General features: G+C 40.7%; 1 protein-coding gene and 1 non-coding gene across 8 annotated transcripts in view; one reads left to right on the forward strand and one right to left on the reverse strand.

Moving 5' to 3' along the window:
- Positions 1-12,945, forward strand: part of SRGAP2 (SLIT-ROBO Rho GTPase activating protein 2) — a 266,495-nt gene that overhangs the window by 110,525 nt on the left and 143,025 nt on the right. The gene's annotated exons all lie outside the window — the stretch shown is intronic.
- Positions 2,916-3,044, reverse strand: LOC116559150. The gene has a single exon (XR_004272343.1). It is a non-coding gene; the product is annotated as a small nucleolar RNA SNORA19 (small nucleolar RNA).

Below are 12,945 nucleotides of genomic sequence, written 5' to 3' on the forward strand. Positions count from 1 at the left end.
AGTTCATGTAGAACCTTAGATCGTGGTTGAGTCCTTTTTGGAGGAAGAGTTGGGAGGACTTCTCACACATTGGTAAAGCAGGATGGAAGAGACACAGAAGGCCATTTGGGAATCAGCAAGATAGGATGATCCAGTCTTTGGAAGAGAGTAAGAATGCAGTTAAAAGTTCTTTGGGAAGCTTTGCGACTTAGTGGGAAAAACCAGAGCTTTGAGCCAGAAAAACTTGGGTCTGAATCCTGTCTGTTCTACTCCTGTGTGACCTTAAGCAAATCACTTAACCCCTGTTAGCCTCAGTTTCTTACCTGTGAAATGTTGAGAGTAATACTTACCTTGAAGCGTTCGTCTAAGGATTTATATATACATCTATAATGTATATACAGCACTAGCTAATGTCTGTGACTTAATGGATGCTCAATAAATGGTAGCTGATAAAATTATCAGGAAGTGTCAACCCTGGTAGTTAAGATCACAGGTTCTGGGAACCACATTTCCTGGGTTCACAGTCCTGGATTTCCCTCACTTACTTGCTGTGTGATTTTTAGATGAAAGTTTTTATTCACTTCAGTTTCCTCATTTGCAAAATGAGAATAATATTTGTACTTACCTTATGGAGTTGTTAATGCTGGTTAAGTGAATTCATAAAAATGTGAAACACTTAGGACAGTGCTTGGCACATAGTAAATGTGAATAGTAGCAACTATTATCCCTGTTTTCAGGATCTGGGCCTGAGCACAGCTATACCAAGTAAAACACTGGTAAAGTAGATGCACTGGTCATTCTGTTAAGAGTTAAGCATTCCTAAGCTTGGCTAGGTAATATGTCAGTTTCCATTTTCTTCAGATCCCTGTGGGTCCTCATGAATGAGAAATTCATCCCCTACCCTGATTTTTATGGTATAGCCACATTGGGCAGGACATATGCAATTATGTGACTCTATGTAATTGCATGGTCAGTCCCTATAAAAACTCAGCAATTGTATGGTTTTTTTTTTTTCTGTAAGGTGTCATATAGTTCAACCTTGGTGGGTTACTTTTAGATCCAGGCTTATAATCATGAAGACGAGGACATTTGTCTATAGCCACTCTCCGATTTTCTTATCCTCTTAGAGTTAATAGTTAAGCCCATTGCCAAATTGCTGAGTTTCTATAAGGATATACTATTGAGGCCCACAGGCCCAATTTTGACTTGGGCAAATGAAAGAATGCCAGTCCTCTTCAGCTTCCTGCAGTATCTACCATTGAGGCCAGCAGGCCAGGGCAGTACAAACCTTAGTCATGAGTATAACAGGATATGGTTTACTGGGTTGTTTGTCTCATGAGGCCAAACAGAAGCTCCCAAGCTTCTACATAAATGGCTTTATATCTTCCTTTCAGGGTAGGGAATGATAAGAGGGCATGTCAGAAGCAAAACATGCTTTTATGAGTAAGTGGTAGGATGCTAGAGACTCCTGAGGGTTTCCTTTGTCTCCTAGGATCTGCCACTGGAATGTCAGCAGGCCATACCTCAGGATTTCAGTTCCATGGAGCAAAGACAGTGGTGATCATGTTCCTTGACAACAGTGCTAGTGTGTGGGGAGCTTTTAGTTTTCATTTTCTCTGCTCCCAAAAGCCTCATAATAATTCCATAGCAGACACACGAAGCAATGTGTCTAACTACTACTAAGCAATGTGTTCTTGGGATCTTTAATTCTCAGGAATTCACAGCCAATTAAATGAATTTACTTTGATCCAGTTCTCTTTTCAAGGCAAAAGCTGTGTCATCTTATTGGGAGCTGACTGTGTTAAGTGGGAGGGTTTACAAGATAAGAAGGAAAGACAGTCTCTGCCATACATGCTTTTATAATTGAAATGGGGAAAATCGGGCAGGCTGACAGAGAATAATAAGAACACATGTGCACAGGAATCTAAAAATAGCACCACATTTAAAGCAGTTTCCAGTAGTCACCAGGAAGAGAAGAAAGGTGGAGTACTCAGGAGGGACTTGTACTTGGTTCAGTCAGGGAAAGGTAAAAGAGAGTATAGTTATGTTCTCAATTAGATTTGTTCCCTAGTTAATTGAAGTAAAGACTTTAATATCTAATTCCTATGCTGCACAGAAGCATCACACAGTGAGGAGAAACAGTGACATGAGAAGGACTCAGTGTTAATGAAGGATTTAGGGAGAATGAGAAAAAAGTAAGGTTTGGGTTTTTCAGAGATGAAATAGGTTTATCTTTTCTGCTAGCTCCTCCTTTTATACATTGCCACTATCATTGCTCATTGGGTTTTAAATTCAGGGAGAATCAATGAGCACAGTTCTGCTTAATATATTTAGGGTGCAGCTGGTTAAAGAGCCAAGATTAGAAAATGAATCGAACAAACTAGGATTATCTTCAAACTAGGATGCTGAGCTGTGTTTGCTGATTCCTGCTTAAGCAGTCGGGACAGGGCATCCTTGCATGAAATTCAGACATCCCTCCCTGGCAGCCTCTGTGTTAAAGTAGAGGTTGCAGAACAAGTCTGGCAGCTCTCAGCCTGAACCCTTGTAAACAACAGATGTTCATAACTAAGTTCTAGGGTGGGGGTAGGGGTTATTGTTGATGCTTGAAATTCTTTGAATTTATAGGCATCATCTCAGGGATTTAGCAAAAGGAGGAAGTTGTACAGAATTGATTTCTGCAGTGTACAGGTAGACATGATGCCTCAGATGGATTTCCTTGAAGACAAAGCACAGGCTATTGAGTGGATTCTAAAACAGAGTGAGGTGAACCCAGGAAGGCAGGCACAGTTAAGAAAAGGTTGGCTTCTTAGGCGTATTGACTTCCTGCCCTCCTCTTCCTCCCTCACCCCTTTTTATACATGGACTGGATTTGTCAGCCTCCTTCTTGCTTCTGTTGTCTGTGGTAATGGGTGAAAATGTGTGCCCCCTTTTTTTTTTATTGTTTGAAGGTGACTAGCAGCAATGACTAAATTAGTCATACTGCTAATTAACCTCCAAAAGGTTTGTTTAGAACATCGGAAATATCTTTTCTCTTGAAATAGGGAAAAAAGACATGAAATGTGCACTTCAAAACTTTTTTTTTTTTTTTTTTTTTTGAGACAGAATTTCACTCTTGTTGCCCAGGGTGGAGTTCAATGGTGCAATCTCAGCTCACTGCAACCTCTGCCTCCTGGGTTCAAGTGATTTTCCTGCCTCAGCCTCCCAAGTAGCTGGGATTACAGACATGCGCCACCACACGCGTTCAATTTTGTATTTTTAGTAGAGATGGGGTTTCTCCATGTTGGTTATGCTGGTCTTGAACTCCCAGCCTCAGGTGATCCACCCGCCTCGGCCTCCCAAAGTGCTGGAATTACGGGCCTGAGCCACCACGCCCGGCCAAATGTGTGCCCTTTCTTACCACAGAGTCCTAGATATACGTGCATACAGACACACAGTGTATTCGGTCATTTTTTCAATGCTATAAATACCTGAGGCTGGGTAATTTCTAAAGAAAAATGGTTTGATTGGCTTATGGTTCTGCAGGCTGTACAGGAGGTATGGCGCTGGTATCTGCTTTTAGTGAGGCCTCAGGAAGCTTACAATCATGGCAGAAGGCACTGGGAAGCCAACATGTCACATGGCAAGAGTGGGAGGAAGAGTCAGGGGAGGTCCCAGACTTTTGAACAACCAGATCTCTTGTGAACTTAGTGGGCGTGAACTCACTTATCAACACAGAGTCAGTGCTAAACCATTCATGAAGGATCTATCCACATGACCCAATCACCTCCCACCAGGCCCCACCTCCAACATTTGCAATCACATTTCAACATGAGATTTGGAGGGTACAAACACCCAAACCATATCACACAGGAAGAGCACACAAGTGCTTTTCCCTTAGTGCCGTCCTAAGGATGCAACTCAGGTTTGTATGACATACTGATTAATGGGTTATTGTTATGGACTTTGTCTTGGACTTTAACCTTATTCTTGGACTTTCTCAATGTTGATTTTGCTAGATATTAATTTCATCATTAAACAGAGGTGAGTGATGAGAATATGGCTTATGAAGACTTCAGCGCTGCTCCCAATTCCTAGTCCCCAAGCATACGTACCAAATTTCCAGCCAGATGAGTGCTTAGGAAACCTTCTACTTTAAACACCATAGTTCAGTGAAGTCATAATAGAGAAAATACAATACATCTTTAGTAGGCTTCCTTGGTACCAAATTAAAGAAGACTTCAGAAAGGTTCTTACCATAAATCAAATGAAAAAAAAGCAATTTATCAGATCTGGGAATGCTTTTGAGCCACTCTAGCAAGAAACAACTGGCTTGAAAGTCTTTGATAAAATCACTTATTATTTTGGAGGCTAAGAACATCTTTGTATGATTTTCTTTTCTTTTTTTGAGACAGAGTCTCTCATTCTGTTGCCCAGGCTGGAGTGCAGTGATACCATCTTGGCTCACTGCAACCTCTGCCTTCTACCTTCAAGCAATTCTCATGCCTCAGCCTCTCAACTAGCTGGGATTACATGTACGCACCACCATGCCTGGCTACTTTTTATATTTTTAGTAGAGATGGGGTTTTTCCATGTTGGCTAGGCTGGTCTTGAGCTCCTGACCTCAGGTCACCTGCCCGCCTGGGCCTCCCAAAGTGCTGGAATGACAGGCGTGAGCCACTGCGCTCAGTCCATCTTTGTACTATTATGCCTTCTGGAAAACAACTCTACTTCTGACTCTTGTCCATTTGTATGAAAAGTTTTGGTGAGCACCAATCCTGGTATGTGAAGTTCACTTAATCTTTCAGCAAACGTTTATTGAACATTTATTCTGTGCCAAGAGTTGTGCAAGGAATTAAACATAGAAGAATAAGCTAACATTCTAGCTCATGGAAGTTACTATTTGATGTGAAATATTTTAAGTTTGTGAGTATATATGTGTGTGTGCTCTGATAAGGCATAGATTTCAAGGTTGAGAAGACAGAATTGTTGGGTGTTGAGTCACCCTGTTAGTTACATTTATTATATGTGAATCAGTAATAAGCACTTGACTTCATTCTCATCCCTAATGACCACAGGTTTGGGAGTCATAAAGAAGCATAGGACTCAGCTCCTTCTCTCAGGAAGTTCATGGTGTCCTGTGGAAGACAGAGGGTTTATATGAAAAAGATAATACAAAATAACATACACTTACTGCCAAAGGAGAGAGGGGAGAAATGATTTCATTTTTCTCCAGAATGCAATCTTTAAACATTTAAAAAATTTTACCATAATGTTAGACTTACAGAAAAATTGCAGGAATAGCACAAAGAATTTTTGCATACTACCGTTTTATCCAGATTGCCCAAAAATGTTAACATATTACTACATTGACTTTATACTTCTCCCTTTTATACCCAGCTCTCACACATGTATTTTGTTTTTCTGAAACACTTGAGAGTAAATTGCAGACATGATACCCTTTTATCCATGCATACTTTAGGGTATATTTACTAAAAATAAGTATGTTATTTTACATAATTGTAGTACAGTCATCAAAATCAGGGCATACGGATTGACACGATACTATTATCTAATCAATAGACATTCAGATTTTACCAGTTGTTCTAAAAATGTCCTTTTTGGCAAAAGGAAGTCCAAGATTATGCAGTTCATTCAATTGTCTTATCTCTTTAGTTTCCTTTCATGTGGGATGATTTGCAAGTTTTTCTTTATATTTCAAGACATTGACATTGACCCAGTTATGTTGTAGAATGTTCCTTAACTTGATATTTCTGGTAATTTCTGATATTTCCTTATGATTTGATTCAAGTCACACACTTTTGGCAGGAATACCATAAAATGTAATGTCAAATTCTTCTCAGTGCATCATATCGGGGGCACTTGATGATTTGTGCCATCACTAGTGATGTTAAATTTGACTATTTGGTTACAGTTGTGTCTGCTAGGTTTCTCTACCACAAAGCCGTTCTTTAAGCTTTGTAATTAATCCATATATTGTGGAGAGATACTTTGAGACCATGTAAATATCGGCTTACCCTTCAGCTCTTAACACTCACTAGTTTTAGCACCCATTATAATTCTTGCTTGAATCAGTTTTTATTATGATAGTTACCAAATAGTCATTTTTCCAGTTTTCATCTTTGACGTTTATCAGTTGAAATTCTACCGTAAGGAAGAGCTTTTCCATCACCCCCCTTTTTTGGTCTGGTTGTTGGTTTATATCAGTGTGGACTTGTGGATTATTATTTTATTCAACAGGTTATACACCTTTACCGTCTTTATTTTAATGTTCATATTATTCTAGATTTGGCCGGTGGAGTCCCTCAGGCTGGCTCCTGTGTCTTACTGATATGTCCCCATCATTCTTAGAGCACTTTCTTACTTATGGCACTGTAAGATGTTCCTGTTCCAGGCTTAACTGGTACTTTCCTTGCCTTTGCTCTGGAGTTGGCCATTTCTTCAGAGAGCCTTTGTTGCTTTTATTGGGAAATAGTATTTGGAAGCCATGGATGCTAAATATGCTCTTTGTGACTGAAGTACCATTATTTATAGTCCCTTTCAGCAGACAGAGGTAGTAGATTTATTTTCCCTAAAAATAAGAGGAAAACAATCAATGTAGTGGAACCCCTTATCTTACAGGTATACAAGGAAGACACTGGCAGTTATTTACAGAGCATGGGGAGAAAACTTTTGGCATGGTACAGTGATATATGTATGTACACATAGACACACACAACCCCTCATGTATTTCTATAACTATTTCTTTTTCCATCTATCTACTTATATATATTAAAGCCTATGAGTTCACATCAGTATCTTTCATTCCAATCCAACACCTCATGTTTTATTTAATTTTCTCCCCTTTCCTGTTCTCTGAACAGTAAGAAACCTGGCTCCTATTATCCGCATCACATATGTTCACTTAATTGCCCAGTCCTAGAGTGTACAGAAAGCTGTTTCAGAATTACAAACCTATGCCTCTGAAAAGGTGACTACTGACTAGATTTTAATACTAGTTTAGAGTTCTTTTTGTTCTTAGCCCTGAAGGCCAAAACACAGTGTTCAAAAGTTAGCCGACTAGTTCTTTTTTTCTTATCTTAGTCTGTTTTGTGTTGCCATAACAGAATAATCGAGTCAGGTAATTTATAAAGAAAAGAAGTTTATTTGGCTCACCACTGTGGTGGCTAGAAAGTATAAGAATGTGGCATCAGCATCTGCTCAGCTCCTGCTGAGGGCCATGTGCTGCCTGACAACATGGCGGGAGAAGCTGAAAGGGTAGGGAACGAGCACAAAGGGAGCAAATACTGGGAGGAAGCTTGCTTTACAACAGCCTACTCTCTCAGAAACGAATCCTGTCCCACAAGAGTGAGAACTCACTTCCACGAGAGTATTAATCTTATTCATGAAGGATTCTTCCCATGACCCAGACGTCTCCCTAATAGCCCCGCCTCTCAATACCACTTGCAATTGCAATCAAATTTCAACATGAATTTTGGAGAGAATGAACCATATTCAAACCATAGCATCCCTCAACCTCCAGACCTTTAATGTAGTTAAATTACTTGTTTGAAATATAATTTAGTTTATTTGTTTGTATTTGATGTTTTCCCTTCCAGAATGGGGTTTTGATGAACATTTCTCACTGCCAAACCCTTTCTCTTGATAAAAGATGGAGCAGATTCAGGAGAAGTGAGAGACCCACTTATCCATAGATTAAGTTAGGGCTTTAGCAGAAATCAGTGATGCAGACATAGGCTAGACATGCACTGCGAACAAACCAACCATTTCCTCCTACTTCTGGGCCAGCCCTGTCTCTAGGCAAGCCATCTTACAGATCGAGACCCTTGCCAATTTCTCCTAAGCCTACTCCTAGGTTCTTCTTGCCATTCTCCCTGATCACCTCTTTTGCATTTAGTGAACCAAGAATTCAGCATCAGCATCAGCATCTGCTCAGCTGTAGGCTATGATTATGTGAACTGTTGACCAGCAGCTCATGTAATATGCTTGATGTAGGACCTTAGGATGATGTTGATCTGGCCTCTCAGACATGAAGCCCCAGGGCACTGCTCATTGACACCCAAACTTGCAGAACTTTAAGTCCTTTTGTAAGACTGTTAGTGCCCTGTTCTGACACCCTGAAATGTTTCCTCCTGGGTTTTCTTCAGTTACATGCTTTGGCTTCTCTAGTAGCTCTTTTGCATCAGTTCTGATGACCTGGCCATTTTCTCCTCTCTGTCTGGGAATGGCCTCCAGATTCCCCTTCCTCTGCCCCATTTAGCCTTCTTCCTTCATCTCCCACACACTCATTTTATTGCTCTTTTCTCCAGACACATATAACCTGGTCAGTGCTGCTGATTCCAGCTGTTCTGAATCTTGTCTACAGCTTAAGTTCAAAAACAGATGGGCCCAAAGCATCCTAGATGCTGTGCCAATTTCCACCACATGAAAACAAATTACTGAAAAGCATCAGGAAATTTTAGAATAGTTTTGGGGTTTGATTCTCTGTCTTCTCAATGGTGCTTCCTCCCTGACTCTTCCATTTCTCTTCACCACCCCCCCCTCATTATACCTTGCTACTTTCCATCTCTTCTTTATATTCCTCACTTGGCAAAGGCTAGTTTCTAAAACCTTTGTACTCATTTTTACTCTTTCTACGTACTGATAGCTTTAACCATTAGGATGAGACTGTGTTGATAATCAAGCTAGGGTTATTGGTTGTATTTCTAAATGTCTGTACCCTTTTAAAATCTTCCATTGGGGACTAGGGACTTTACATCTTTTTGGTCATGTAGAGAACATGAGGCTGGGGCCTCTGTGTCTGTGGGTACATTTATAGGTCAAATAATTCACCAACTTGAGAATAAAATATATATTCTTCCATTGACTTTATCACTGGGGGCAGAAAATTGGCATTCCTAGTCACCCTAAAAATAAGAGGAAAACAATCAATGTAGTGGAACCACTTATCTTACAGGTATATAAGGAAGACACTGGCAGTCATTTACAGAGCATAGGGAGAAAACTGTTGGCATGGTACAGTGATTATTGGGTACCCACTGTGACCAGACATTGTAGGAACTGTCCTAAAGAGAAGTCATTGGGGGATAGGCTTCTAGACTTTCAGTTACACCCTGGATTTATCTATGCAAATTATAGTGTTTCCCTCCCTCCTTTCCTTCCCTCCTTCTTCCCTCCTTCCCTCCCTCCCTTCCTCCCTCCATCCTTTCTTTAGAAGAGAATACTTAGAAGAGAATCCTCAGATTCTCAAAAAGTATCAAGCAGAGTCCTATGGATGGTAACTGAAAAAAAGATTCTCAAAAAGATCTGGGATATATAATTATCTCCCATAATTTAAGACCAATACTCTGGAGCAGTGACTTCAAAACTTTTTGATCATGAATCTCTATATTTTATACTACAGGCTAGAATATACATATATACACAAAAATAGCTGAGAACAACACTTTCACAAAACAATACTTATATTTGCTCACTGTGATGTACTCTGAGATTTTCTACTTGGTTCTGTTATTCTTTTTTTGTTATTGTTGACATGAGGTCTCACTCTTTCACGCATGCTGAAGTATAATGGTGCCATCTTGGCTCACTGCAGCCTCTGCCTTCTGAGCTCAAGCAATCCTCTTACCTCAACCTCCTGAGTAGCTGGGTCCACAAGTGCACACCACCATGCCCAGCTAATTTTTTGGTATTTTTGGCAGAGACGAGATTTTGCCATGTTGTCCAGGCTGGTCTCAAATTCCTGACCTCAAGTGAACTGCCTGTCTCAGCCTCCCAAAGTGCTGGGAATGCAGGCGTGAGCCATTGCACGCAGCCTACTTTATTCTGTTATTCTGTTCCACTGTTTTCTGCTTGATCTTTTGAGAAATGCTAGGTGACCTGTAAGTTGATTTTTTTAAACCTCACTAATAGATTTATTTCACAGTTTGTAAAACATTGCTTTAAGAGCATTGGTTTTTCAATTTTTGATGTGAATAAAATTAGCTGATTTAAAAGGTAGATTCCTGGTCATCGGTCCACCCCTAGTGAGTTATAATCTCTGGCAGATGAACATAAGAATCCACATTTTAAATAAGCATTTCAGGTGATTCTGATGCAAGGTGATTTGGGATCTTGAAGCCTCACACTTACAGAAACTGCTCTCTTTTGCAGTTATGAACCTGGCTTTTTAAGGCTTCAGATGACATACTTGCTTAGAGATGGGAGATACTAGTGGGGATCATCTTGCATCAGACTGAGAATCTTCTTGTTACAGAATGACCCCAATCACTTAGGTTTACTTCTGGATTTTGATAATTCCTTGATATCTCTTATGGCCCTTAAGAAGGCAGAGGAGGGGTTAATGGAGGCCGCAGAATAGAGAGAGTGAAGAAACTGAAGGGTCATTTTACAAAGTGGCTGGGGTGTGGCCCAGCCCTCCAGTAGGTGCCCAGAGCCAGTCCAAAATTAGAATGGGGTGGGATTCAAAACTGCTTTTCCTATTCACTTGCCTTTCATGTGTAACCACATGCAGTGTGTCAACATGCTTTTAGGCGCCATTAGGCAGCAGCAGTTTTGTTCCCTCTGGGTTCATGGACCCTTGGTATTCCTGTTATGTGTTGTCTTAGAATAGCTCTGCACTCTGGGGCTCTGAGCATTGTCCATTAACTCTTTCAGCACCAGGCCTTTGAGATGCCAAGGGCTTTTTGAATGAAAAGTCATAACCACCACAATGAAATAAGAAAACAGTTACTAGTCAGGAGGGCTGGATTCTTGCCTTGCTCTGCCACTATCTGTGTGACCTCATGCTTCCGGAGCCTCAATTTCCTTACTCAGAAAATGACAGGCTTGGTCTAGACTTTAGACCATCTTGAAAGTCCCTTCTAGCTTTGAAATTCCATGATTCTATTTTTGTACATTCTGGCCTTTTCTCTTTGCCATGAGTCTTTTGTTCAAAGTCTCAGCTAGGTTAGGCATAGAAGATTCAATGAGTTTGGGAATTTTCAGAGAACCAGATTATAAGTTAATAGCAACAAAATGTATTCCTGGCCAGTCAAGGTAGCTCACAGTTGTGAGCCTGGCACTTTGGGAGGCTGAGGCTGGCAGGATCACTTGAGCCTAGGAGTTTGAGGCTACAGTGAGCCATGGTCATGCCCCTGTACTCCAGCCTGGACAATAAAAGCAAGACCCCATCTCTCCAAAAAAAAAAAAAAAAAAAAAAAAAAAAGTATGGACTGCGTGTGGTGGCTTACACCTGTAATCCCAGCACTTTGGGAGGCTGAGGTCAGTGGATCACCTGAGGCCCAGAGTTGAGAGCAGCCTGACCAACATGGAGAAACCTCATCTCTACTAAAAATACAAAATTAGCTGGGCATGGTGGTGTGCACCTGTAATCCCAGCTACTTGGGAGACTGAGGCAGGAGAATCTCTTGAACCTGGGAGATGGAGGTTGAGTTGAGCCCAGATCTCAACATTGTGCTCCATCCTGGGCAATAAGAGTGAAACTCTGTTTCAGGGAAAAAAAAAAAAAGGTATTTCTATTTCGTATACTAATGAAGTAGGAAATTTATGAAACAAGTTTATTATAAAAGGACTTTTGAGATGTATTTGTCTTTTCAGACATGATTCTGGTCACTGTTTAGTGGGTATGAATTCATTGTGTGGGCTGTTGAGTAATAATAATTGTTATACTAATAAGAAATGAGGTTGATACTGACAAATAGTTGTAGAACACTTGCATGTTTATGGAGCTTCTTTATGGGCATCACCTTGTTTGACTAGATCTTCACAAAAGTCACGTGTGTTAGGCTGGGCGGATCTGCTGTCCCTGTTTATCCCGTTTATTTATTTATTTTTTTTTAAGAGATGAGGTCCTACTGTGTTGCCCAGGCTGGTATGCAGTGGCCATTTACACGTACAATCGTTGTGCACTACAGCCTCTAGTTCCTGGGCTCAAGCAGTCTTCCCACCTCAACTTCCCAAATAGCTAGGACTGCAGGGGCATGGTACCATACCTGGCTTCCATTTACTTTTAACAGGTGAAGAAATTTTGATACCCAGAATGCATTTGTGACTTGCCCAAAGTTACCTAGCTGGTAAGTAGCAGGGCTAAGCCTAGATTCTGGGGTCTTAAGCGTAGTTCAAGGTGCTTTCCACAGAGTATAGATGGGGTTTCACATTTTTCATCCAGATTCCTTATGGACCTGAACTTGATAATTTGACCTACTAACCTGGAAATTGGCTAGGGCATCTTTTATACCACTCAACCCTTTAAAGTTTAGCCAGTAAAGTATCAACATGGTTAATATTATGCTGTAATTTAGAGCACACAAGCCAGTGGACATACACATTTGGTCTTCAGTAGCCACCCAGAATGTGAGCACAGATACACACACTGGAACAGCTGATTAGGCAAGATTGGCAGAGGCTGAAGATATTAACTGGTCATTAAATGAATCATGGTCTTTCTATGCTTAACGCTTACAGGATTGCTTTGGCTCTAGCATCTGTTGTTAGTCAATACTGATTAGGTACCCACCTATTCTTGGTGATAGGTGTTCATTAAATATTCTAAATATACCATGTCCTCAAGAGAGTTCCTTACTGGGCCTGGGGGTTTTTCCTTTTGCACCCCCACATAAAAAGAGACTTCCTTCGAATAAAAGCAAGCTAAATATCCAAATAACGCATGAGAACTGGTAATGACACACGCAGCCAATCTGATGATTATGTAGACTTCATTCCATTTAGATCTGTAGCTTCACAGCATCAAGTATTTTATTTTTTTCCTCCTTTTCATTGTTGTTATGAGCCATGTAAGGGGACTCGTTGTCCCAGGGACAGGTATTTGGGAGGGGGAGATCTTTCTGGATACCCTTTCTTCTCAGTGGCTTATTGCTACTTGGCATACTTATGTACAGTTTGCTAGCCAGGAGGAGTTTCTGGCTGTAGATCAAGCTTCTCTGCTCATTCCTGGTGCCAGGGAGATGC

Source organism: Sapajus apella, unplaced genomic scaffold (assembly GCF_009761245.1).
Source record: "Sapajus apella isolate SASKATOON/1434 unplaced genomic scaffold, GSC_monkey_1.0 scaffold22, whole genome shotgun sequence".
Taxonomy (NCBI): domain Eukaryota; kingdom Metazoa; phylum Chordata; class Mammalia; order Primates; family Cebidae; genus Sapajus; species Sapajus apella.